This window comes from Diadema antillarum, unplaced genomic scaffold (assembly GCF_040938485.1).
Source record: "Diadema antillarum isolate AM-2024a unplaced genomic scaffold, OU_Dant_1.0 scf00000083, whole genome shotgun sequence".
NCBI classification, from domain to species: Eukaryota; Metazoa; Echinodermata; class Echinoidea; order Diadematoida; family Diadematidae; genus Diadema; species Diadema antillarum.
In genome coordinates, this window is record NW_027270972.1 from 838,773 (window position 1) to 851,096 (window position 12,324).

General features: G+C 41.1%; 1 protein-coding gene across 1 annotated transcript in view; it reads right to left on the bottom strand.

Moving 5' to 3' along the window:
• Positions 1 to 10,463, bottom strand: part of LOC139717833 (polycomb group RING finger protein 3-like) — a 124,197-nt gene extending 113,734 nt beyond the window's left edge. Inside the window, exon 1 of the mRNA XM_071629328.1 lies at positions 10,358 to 10,463. The gene's annotated coding sequence lies outside the window, so the exon portion shown is untranslated. The remainder of the gene's footprint in view (positions 1 to 10,357) is intronic.
• Positions 10,464 to 12,324: the final 1,861 nt, after the last annotated feature.

Genomic DNA, 12,324 nt, shown 5'->3' on the forward strand with positions numbered 1-12,324 from the left:
TTTGTACAAATAATTGGAGAGATTGAAATTTGTTAGGACTGTGAATTACTGTGGAACAGGACAAGAATGAATGCAAGATTGATGAGATGGAAAAAGAGGAGTGCCATTCACATAAGAACAGCCGTCACGTCAAATCGCCCTTTGAGAGAAACAAAAGTGTAAAAAGAAATGATGAAAAAATTAAATAAATTCATATGTGGGTGCAGGAATGCAAAAAAAAAAAAAAAAAAAAAGCTTGATTTTTCTTTTCTTAGAGTCTTAACTAAGTCTTAAAACCTATCCACAGAAATAAAACATTCATCCTGTGACGACATCACCGTGAACTTGTGGGGGGGGGGGGGGGGGGGGGGGGGACTGTAATTCCCTATTAAAGCACCCTCCGCACTGTGACACATGTAAAACGTGTATGTAATGTAGCAAGAGTCCAACATTTCACCAGGTGCTCGGTGACAAGGTGACGGCAAGGTCGCTGCGAGCCAGCTCAAGACGATGATTGATGCTCGCATTGATGGGAAGGGGGTGGGGGAGTCAGGTTTAAACCTTTCACAGCCGCAATTTCTACTGGAGACGGAACCGCAGCGCAGCCAGTCAAGTAATTCCATGCTGAGTGGGTTGATCTCAACAAAGACAATCTATTGCACCATGCATGGGTAGATATCCAGCATGGTCTCTCTATAAAACCTGCATCATACGGTGCACAATGTGGTGAATTGCAGGGTGCGTGAAACAGTCAGGTACTTGTACTTGTATCAGACAAAAACTAGATGACACATGAAATACAACTATGTGAAAGGATAGCGATCCTCTAGTTAACATGCATTCTTTATAAAGTTGGTATTGTAAACACACCTGTTGATTGGTTGAGTACAATACCGGTAAGTCTGAAATGCACCCAAAATATCTCACATTTACAGTACATGCTTGTAATTGATGTAGACCTACGTTGCGTACACACATAGAACTGTAGAGCAATGACTAAAAAGTCAACAACTTGCAAACAAAACAAGATACCTCACTAAACAGATATACCTCAATAAAAATTAATGTACAGTAGAATCATATTCTACGATACTGTTGTTACTTACCCTGTAAAAGTAATATTGTTTCATGATTCACACAACCTCTGTGTTACTGGTATTCCAAAGTTTCAATCTGATTACAAGCGTAGAAAAAAGTGCATCACTATGATGCTAACTGCTTTGCCTACAAATTTCAGATCAAAATAAACCAAAATTTCCAGAAACTTTGACAAGAGCAGACATGCATGTAATATAAAATGTCAAATACCATATGCTGTAAAGGACAGAGTTTATATATGAGAAAGTTCTTCACTCAGTCCTTCAGTACAACAATGCCTGCATAATGAGTGAAGTATTTAAAGGATATCACAGAATACATAATGTATGTATCACACTGGTTTGTGGTTTATTTTGTGCGTACCAGTACATATGAAAGGATCAGCATGAACCCTTTGTCACCATGCTCATTCATCCAACCATAAATCATCTACCGTCCGCAAATAACAGCAATATCATTTCATAGTGCTCTTACATGTGTACATTGTATCATGCATACAGTACAGTTGCTCAATCAAATCTCATCTACATATTTTAAATTACAAAGTTGTACGATGATTGATTGGCACTGTCAAAATGCTTGAAAATTATTTGCTCTTAACCTGTCTATTTTATACAACCAGTATAGGTACCTATTGTACTGTATCAAAATCTACAAATTTCAATATGGCTTTAGTAGATTAAATTGAGATAACAGTTCCACATGTTGTCCTGGTAAATACACGTAAATGTTTTAAAAGCCATAACTAATCAAGCTTAATGAAATTTGCACATTACAAGTACATTGTAAGTGATCCTTGTATCAGAACTACACTAACATTACTGTGCTACCCGTACATTTGTAAGGGTCAACATTAGCTCATGTTCACAGAATACATCAAATTGAGCATGATTAATGCATAAGATCTACATTGTATGTACAGTGATTCAAAATAAAACAGGATATAATGAACACATCACTGAATACGAAAATCAAAACATTGATGGGAGAATTTGATTCAGAGGCCATTTTTACTTTTATTGTCATCATAAACAAATTAGCAATTAATTTTCAAGCTCAAAAAATGAAAATATTTAGGAGAAATCTGATCCTTTCACTGACTGCATGTGATCTAGTGTGGTGTTCCTACATAAAATTGTATACAGTGTACAGCATACAACAGTAGTACACAAACAACTCATTATACTGGTACAGTACCGGTAGCAAGTTTGGTCAGTAAGACTGTTCGATCTTCACAGCACAATTATTTTGTGCACAATTTGTGCACACTTTGCCTAAAAACATGGTAGGTTTGTTTGTTTTGTATGTTCAGGGCACTGACCTGCTCGAGTGAGGAGTCATTATGCCAGTATCACTCTTATCAAACGCCCCAAGCTCCTTTTTGAGACGTAAACCGGACACCATGCTACAGTGGCTGGCTCACTAACATTTAAATAGTCATGACATTCTCAGTACATGTCCTGTTCCCACGAATTACTTCTGCTCTGTTGGTTTCATATTTACTGTATCCATCAATAGCTCTATGTGACTTTCTCTTTCAGGCATCTTATCAAAACTCTTTCATCCCTATCATGACTTGGACAACATGACAACATGCACTTTATACTACGTTTAAGTACAGTGTACAGTGTACACGTACAGTACATTCATGTTTTGTTTAGCTTTTGTGCCATAAAGTAATATCATTTGTAATGATGCTAAAGAGTTATGCCAGCTGCTGGCCTCGTTATGGCGGCTCAATGGAAAATTTGTCACAGTCTGTCTCTTTGCACACTGAAAGGGGTCGTCCTGGAATTGATCATCCTTTGTTCAAACGTAACGTTCACTGCCTCCCGAGGATTGCCCAGCACAGTGCACATGAAAAGATACACATGAATGAGGTCATTATGAATAATATTTGGGAGCTCTACAGCTGTACACCTGTAGGTCTCCTTCGTTTCTCTCTTTCTCTCACTCTTTCTCTCTTTCTTGATATCTATCATTTTGTCAGTAACTTTTTTACCTATCATCTGTAGGTAACTGCCTACATTTCTTTTTTTTTTTCAAATGTATTAATACAGTATCTACAAGTATGTCAGTCAAGGTACTACTATTGTACACGTACAGTAGGTAGGCCTACATTACAATATATCTCCACCAACACATCGTACATATATGTAAGTATATTTGATCTCTTTCTACCTGTCACTCTTGTTACATGTATCTTAATACTGTCTTCTCATTATGCACTGTGTATACTCTCTTTCTTTTTTTTTCTCTCTCTATCTTTCTCTGTCTTTTCTGTTAGAACTCATTCTGCCACATACATATTATACAATACCTGTGCCTACATGTACAGGTACTTACAATGTATGCATCGAAAAACAATTCTTGTGCAAAACTTTAAACATGGGAAACCAACTAGAAGTTGAGAAGTAAGGTTTTAGGTTGATACAGAAGGGCCATGTGTACTGTGATTGAACCTTTATTTCTTCACACTATTCATGATGTACAAGGTACAACGTACTCAGTCGATCGATCACTCCTATTTCTGCCTTTCGCTGTTCAGAGACCACTCAAAAATACCTAAAATTCTTCCCCCAATAGGGCCTGTATGATATACCATTAATACAGTACATCCGTGTAAGCACCTGCCTAATACAATGTACACCCTGTCACATCATTTTAATTAGCCTCATCTGTTTGACCATGGCTAAACAGGCAAACTTGATACGATAGAAAACTCATCCCTCACATCACCAATCCAACTTGAATAGCCAGGAAATCTGAAAGACTTTCTTTTGTAGTTTTTATATTGTAGGTGTACAATCATATGTACAGTGTATGTCATTGTACATTATACCTCCCGCTGAAATCCCCAATTGGAAGTACACTTTGTACTTGTAATCAACACTGTCTATAGCGCCACCCAAGGGAGACAAAAAAGCGGGCATTGTAGACAGGTGGCCGCTATTGACAGGGCCATTAACATGGCCTTTCTCTAAGGGTGAAACCCTGTGTATAGTGGTCACACACAGCAGGAGATGGTGGTCGCTATAGACAGGTTTGACTGTACAATGTACATTGAACATATTATGTACAAGACTGTACTTGTACAAGACTTTATACAAAGGGCAGATCCAGGAATTCTGTACAGAGGGGGCGCCTTCATAAAATTCAAGGGGGGCGCATGCATCCCTCCCTCATTTTTTCTCATTTCTTTTGTTTTTAAAAATAAAAAATAAAGGGGGGGGGGGGCACGCACCCGGTGCGGTCCTTCCTGGATCCGCCACTGTGTATGGAGTCAGTAAGCAGGGATGCCAAGTTCAAAACAAATTTATGAGTGAGATTTTCATGACTCGGCATCTCGGCGCGCGAATGTGCGTGCGAGCGAGGGTGGGAGGGGTTTTTTACCCCTCCCATGGTAGGGAGCTTTTTCAATTCTTAGCTCTTATGGTGCGATCAGGCGCATACTTAAGTGACTATTTTTACTTATTTTGAAAGACAAAGAAATATACCTTCAATTGCAACTATCACTTTAATCCTTTGGGCTATGCTCATTATTACATGTATAGGCCCAGTTGTAGACTTTGCCCAATGCGTGAGAAAAATGGATGCCATGCGTGAAATCGTGAGATGACCCCTAAACGCTTGAGTCTCACTGAGAATGCGTGAGACTTGGTAGCTCTGAGTAAGCCCTCACCAATGCACCTAACAATGATATAAAAATAAGATACCAATACCTCACACTACTATGAAAACAGGTGAGCAGTAGAGCACTGCATATGCCATATTATTTGCTGGGTTTATCATGCAAATTTCATGAGTCGTTTGCTTTTCGCAGATATCAAAACATGCAAAAAATATGAACTCTGATACCAGCATGAATGTGACACTCAAGTGTGTTTCTCCGTCCACTACTGTACTCCCTGATCACAACTACAACTACTCACAATATCATCGGGAAGTCACGATTCATGAAATATTTGACTCGTTTATACAATGTACCAGTACATGACGTTTTGGCATACAGTATACCCCCAGCCCAATTTTTAGTGTAATTGAGGAATACCATCACTGGTACCATACAGCATCTGATTCCTGTAGTATACAACGCGTAGCTGGCAAGACAAACAATACTAACCATAATACAATGTACTTAGAATGCTCTTGTATCTCTTTTCATTTGAAAGGAAAATGAAACCTTTTTGTCTTTCATTAAGTTTCTTGCCACCAAGTCCAGCATCTATGGACATGCTCTTGTAAGACTAAGACAAGTTGTGCTTATGCAATGCTACTATAACATTACAACATGCACATCCTCAAACAAGCAAAAAGTTACAATCTAAAATGAACTGTAATCATCTGATGATAAGGAAATGATAATCGTAATTAGGAAGGTATCAATACATAGGTATGCTGACAAGGTCTATTAACAGAGCCTAGACCATAATTAGTATGTATTTCATGATGCCTTTCTAAAGGGACTGATATTCACAAAACAAACATCTCTTTGAAAAAACACCTACAGCTGTATACCACGAAGGCAAAGTTCATATATATCTGATCACCTCCGACAGATCCAATCCTGAGCCTGAGGAGTTCCATGTGATGTATCCACGGGGGTAGTCAATTTATGCAATCTGTATTAAATTTATTATGTTTCCATTTCCAGTGATGATTGAGCTTAGACTTGAAGGGGTTGACTGATGTTGCCTTGACAGCATCAGCACAAAGGCTATTCCACAAATTCATTGCTCTCTGCATGAAAGAGTTTAAAGTGAAAACTAAGTTTCGGTAAGTGCTTGAGAACCCGTCTAGCACTATTTCATTTTTGCTTGCAATATATCGAAAGAGTCCACTAAGAAACTTACCTGGCTGACGCGGTTTGACGGAATGATGAGTCGGTTTGGAGTATTTTGAGAAAAATAATAATAGTAGGAAAACCGACTTTTATTCCAGAAGGCTCCAGACTAACTCGGTCTCGGGAAAAATTCGACCCTACTTCAGACAATTCACACGCAGTAAGTGATCACCACATTCTACTGGCCACTGCATAATACCAAATGAGGCCTAACTGAATGGACAGGAAAGTGCGTGCTAACGTACTAGTAATCCTGTACAAAACAAAACAAAAATGACAGCGCGCGGTCCTCAGTTGCTGAGACGCGCGGTCTTTGGAGTTTTTGTTGTGGTTTATCAAGCGCCTTTGTTTTAGAGGTGCTTGATTGGCGCACACTAATTTTGCATGCGCGCAAAAGAGGTTTTTGATGCGCGCGTTGTAACAACTCGGACCATTACTGCGAGTAGCCAGAACACGAAGCGCTAGTTTATACAGGCCGCTCCCATAGGACAACACTGTACAATCGGAGGGACAACCATTATTACTCATCCCGCCGTCAAAGCGAAGCCGAGTTATCCCCGAGTCCGAGTCTAGCCTGACCCCGTTCGGGTAAGTTCTGAGACTGAACGTTTTTGGTTAATATTTCCCATTTTCGTCGTTACCCATCGAATATCTTGTTATTACAGCGTTATTCCGCACATTTCCTAGGCATACGTTCACATTGTGGAGCAAAATTTGACAACTTTTGCAGGCTTACCAGAACTTTGTTTGGGCTTTAACCTCTTACTAGTGCAACACATATTTTATTTTATTGCACATCTTATGCACTTGTCAATGTAATGACGCACCCCACTACCCCCGGACATGGGTGCGTCATGGTCATTTTTTGACTGACCACACGGGGTTTTTGACGGACACCACAGTCACTTTTTTGACGGACATAACGCTGCAAGTGACGAACACCACAGTCACTTTTTTGACGGACAACACGTTGAAAGTGACGCACACCTCGGTCACTTTTGTGACGGACATCCTCGGTACATTTGACGCACCCCCGTAAATACTGAAACGATTTTTGCATACGTTTTATTCAAGCAATTTCATTTTCTTTTGGTTCGTACACATAATTTGTAAAAGTTTCGGCAAGTTTCCCTTACCATGTAAGCACCGTATTGTCATTCACCGTACATCACGCTGCTGCTACGGATATTCCGAACAGTAGTATGTATTCTGTGCATGCAATCCATACATGACAATCACATGTATGCAGAATGCGCTGTGTGTGCGCGGCCATTGCTAGTGCGGTGGGTGGATGCATACTGCTGCAGCGCAGGTAGGTACACACCACGCCACGGCATTCATATTCCCGCTCGAGTACTGCGTAACTACAGCCTAGTCGCGGTACGTAGAGATTCGCACAGCTAACAGCGTCGCGCGCGCGTCTGGCCAGCTGGTCGGGCTATCCGATCCCGCGAGCAGAAAATAGCATATGCGGCAGGCAGTTCTTCTGCTGCCGTTTCGACAGGAAAGATTGAACTAAGTTGTTACACCGCTGAACAGTCCCTGGTTTGAGATTGAGTATGCATGATTTCATGGGTTTGTTGGAGGGAAAATGTAAGGAGAAAGGGTGGCTTTTAAATTCTTTGCTTGCCAGATTCTGGCAAGCATTTTTTCCTCTTATTCCAAAACGCTTCCCGACTTTGATTTCCACTTGCCGCGGGAAAGCCCTCACTGTAATTTCACTGGCGGTACGTGTATCCGCGACCGGTAGCGTGCAAAAATGCGTGCAGTTTTCCATAGCCAAGTAACGTACCATGACGCATCCCTCGGTTCAAAATAATGCGTGTTATTTTCCATAGCCAAGTGACGTACCATGACGCACCCCTCGGTCAAATTTTGACCGACAATGATGGGATTTTGACGCACCCCTCGGTCAAAAATTTGACGGACAAAGCTGGTAAAATGACGAACACCTGGGTCACAAATTTGACGGACCAAACGAGGAAATGACGCACCCATGTCCGGGGGTAGTGGGGTGAGTCATTACATTGACAAGTGCATTAACCTTACCATGTGTAACTTTATCATTGATAACAAAAAGAACAGCTGGATCAAAATCTTCCTGATCATGCAAAATCTGCATATTCACACCTACAAAATAGGGATGGAATCCCCAAAGACTTGTGTCTCGCTGAGTATGACAATAATTTAACTTCAGATACCAACTTGGTCGCTCTCCTCAGAACCAATTCACATTTTTTTGCATCACTCTTTGTATTGGCAAGTTCATTCCAGACACAAGAACAATGTTCCAAGAGTGGACTGACTAAGGCCGTATACAGAAAAGACAAACACTTCCTCAGTAAGGTGAGTAAAAGTCCTTTTGATCAGACCAAGTACACTGTACTTTATTTGCTTTGGCAGCCACTTTGAGTACAGTGTACATGAAGAGCAAAATTGAGGATAAAAATAAACCCATAAGATCATTTTCCTCTTTAACTGTCTCAATAACCTCAAGATTATCATTCTCATCATCTGAATACATATTGTTGATAGAAAGATCAGTCTGTATCTTGTCATCGGAAATATGTTCCCCGGAGACTACAAAATGTACGTCCGGCTTCACAGCACAGAATCCCCTCCCACACAGAAGAGAGCCGTAAGAGTAAAAAAATAATTTAAAAAAATCTCCTCTGGACAAACAGATTCTTCTGTCAATTGGTTTAATGGTATTGATGCCGAGGTTTTTATGACCATGGTGCATAACATGACATCTTCCATGATTGAATTTGAGTGACAAGTCCTCAAGCTTGTCGATACTGTAAAAGTGGAAATTTTCGCAGTGTAGACATTTTGTGCATTTCGCGAAACCAGAAGCTAGCTCAAAAATAAAAGCATGTGAATATTTTTGCATGCCATATGTTCCAATTGATAGTTAATGTCCTGATTCCGCGGAACTAAAAACACGCACAATTCATCTTACCCGGCTGAGCGCGAAAAATTACTTGTGCGAAAATATCCACTTTTACAGTAGTTTGCTGCAGTAACTGTGTATCACTAGGATTACTATAACGTTAATTGACTGCCAGCAGATTTGGCATCGTCTGCAAGCAAGCAGTCTCACAATCACATTATTGACATCATCTGATAACTATAGGACTATGCACTGCAGTGCTAGGGTCAAGGGATTTATACACAGACAGATTCTACAAGTACGAAGTAGGCCTACCTTGTCCTTGGTAAGCCTACTATAAATACACTGTAACTATAAAGTTTACTGGTGTGCTATGTACCAGTTCTAGATCTAGAGAATCAAAAACAGAGATCGAACTGTTAGATCCGTTAGATCTATTTAATTTGTTGGAAAAAAATAGAAAAAAAAACATGACAAAGTGGTAGGGTTGGGGGTACCACGTATCGACACCCTAAGGATCTGTAGCTTGTTTATTCTAAAAATATAATACAAATCCGCCTAATTCTTACCTCAAATATGCCATAAATACTGCAGTTTTGAATGTCGTGACCGTCTCGTTGATTATGAATCTCCGTTTTAAAATAGCGCAATTTTAGTGCGTGCGTTCCGTTTTCTTCGCGCAGCTAAAAAGGGAACCTTGCGATCGACACCCCCTCTCCTCCATAGGTATACACGTGAATTTCACAGCATAGGTATACACGTGAATTTCACAGGCCATAGGTAATACACGTGAATTTCACAGCCATGCGTCGTTACTGATCGGATGTGTAATTTTTAGCTTGGTTTGTTTGAGTTTGATTTTCGTTTCTTCGTTTTTATTGTTTTTATAGCTAATGACACTTAATCCCGCGCGTACTTTTTTGTTCTATACGCAAACAGCCATGATACGCAGGGTGTCGATGGGAAGGTGCCCTGTCGATAGGTGGTGCCCCAACCATACTGGTACCTCGTTACAACGTGTAGATAGATTCTAACAACATGCAGAGATTACCAGCTAAAGTAAACTAAAAGTTCAAACCTGCAGGCTGCAGTAAGTTTACACAGATATTACCAATGGCAATGCCAGGCAATGGTATGGAACACTATCCTGACCAGGCGTGTACCGTAGCGCAAAGTTTTTAAAGCATGAACAAAGACCAAACATTTCACGGTCATGCCCGATCGCTTGTGATGCGTCCCTTTAAACTTTAAATCATGATGTTAAACATCATTTGCCCGCTATGCGTGGTAAACACATCGCTCCAGCACACAACTCCCAGTTTCTCTATGTGATCGCTGCACGTACCCATCCATCCACGAGCCTGAAAGTAGATCCCACACACACCATACGCTTGTACACTAACCATTGCCCCGCACGCTCCGCCTGCGAAAGTCACCGGCGAGCCGCTCCAAAATCTAAGTCGATCGCCAACTTTCAACTCGCATTTTCTTCGCAATAACAGCACAAATGACACAAACGTTTACAAATATGAAGAATCACATACCTTTTCATCGTCTTCATCTGAATAATACGCCAGCTTGACCTGATTTCCGTGTAAAAATCCAAAGAGAAAGGAGAGGGAATTGTTTTCCCGATGTCGACTTCGCAAACGCACGGCGCAAAGCGAAGCCTGGTGGTGGGTATGTATAGGACACACACACAATGCACGCATAATATGGCCACACAGCCGACACTGCTACTTGTCAATCATTGGACCGTGGAGGAGTGGTTTTTGGAGAGAAAAGTAAAGCCTAAAGCGCGATTTCTGAAATTATTATTCTTTACCTCCTTTATCTTTTTTAGACCACTGCTCAGTTGTAGGCCGCTTCGTCTTACACCTATGGCCATGTTGTGCCTGTATCTAAGCGATTAGATATCGTTGTGTCTTTGCTCAAAGGAGGAATTCGGATTTCGAAATCATTTAGTAACAAAAAGTGTAACTATTTTATCAATCTCCTCGTAAGCTGTGCCGTAACAAAGAACAAGAAGTTGAATAGACTCGTGGCAGGAAGGCCGGGTTGGGATGAAGTGATATGTAACGATTAGAGCACCTGTTGAACATTGGTCTTTTTCTCCCCCCCCCCCCCCCCGTTTCTCTTTCCTTTCTTTCTCTCTATCTCTCTTCCCTCTCTTTTTCTCCCCAGTTCCTTTCATTATCTCCCCCTTTCTTTATATTTTTTTTCTTTCTGTCTGTGTGTTTGTCAGTATGTCTGTCTGTCTGTGATCTACAAATAAGTATGCGCAGATATGTTCATAAACATGTTAGCTTAGGAGGAAACGGTGACTCGTTAATGAGGATGGGCGTGAGATGTGGTTCTGGCTGCTGATTTCGGCAGAGTCGGACCAAAGATTTATACCTCCATTCCACAGAGACTTCTTCTCATTGGTTACTCGTCGGAAGCAAAGTTTATCGCTTCCGGCCACCCACCGAAGTGCATTGGATGGCAGTCCAATGAAACCCACTTGAGTTGGTCGACTATCGGGTCAGTGTCAGCCATGTCGGGCGGTGATCCGATCCCGGATCCGATGAGGCAAGATCGTCGAATGAGGATCGTAACCGCGCGGACATGACTGACACTCACCTGATAGTGGACCAACCAAGTCGGATTCGTCAGACTGCGATCTGTCAGTACACTTCGGTGGGCGGGTGGCCGGAAGCAACAAACTTTGTTTCCGATGAGAGAAAATCTCTGTGGAATGGCGAGTTTGGTCGGGTCAGACCAAATCGGAACAAGCAAAGAAATAGTTTTATAATTACTGCACGAAGGAGAGGATTAGGGCACTGAATTTTAGTTGTCAATCTGTCCCGCGGGACTATCGTGCTTCGTACCATTGTACTATTAGCTAACAGGCTTTAATAGATGACTCTTTTGTCCAACCTGGACCATGTGATTCGCAGGAGTACGATTTTAATGAATATAAATGAGTATTGTGTCAGTCATTTATCCACATTTCTCAACCCTGACCAGGGTCAAGCTCTTTCAAATTGTATTTTGCAAAATTGCTCTTTTTGTCAGTGGGCCTACGTCATTAATTGGGCATGATTGTAAATTCAGTGCTACATTGTTGTGGAAAATTAGGCAAGATACCAGAAATAAAACGCACGGGCAAAATCCAGGCAAGAAATATGACACAACGACCAACGTTGTACTATAAATAATGATAATGATAATGATAAAATCAACACCATGATTGAAAAATTCTAACTCTTTCCTGTAGATGCTCGTATCAGTAGATAACCCCCCCCCCCCACACACACACACACACACACACACACACACACGAAGAACATCATGGACGTACTGTAAACAGCAGACAAGGACATTTCGCTGGTAGTCAATACTTTCATTTCCCTCGCTGCCTCCCTCACTCATAACTTTCTATCACACAGAAACACACGCACACACACACACACCACACACACACACCACACACACACACACACACACACACACACACACACACACACAC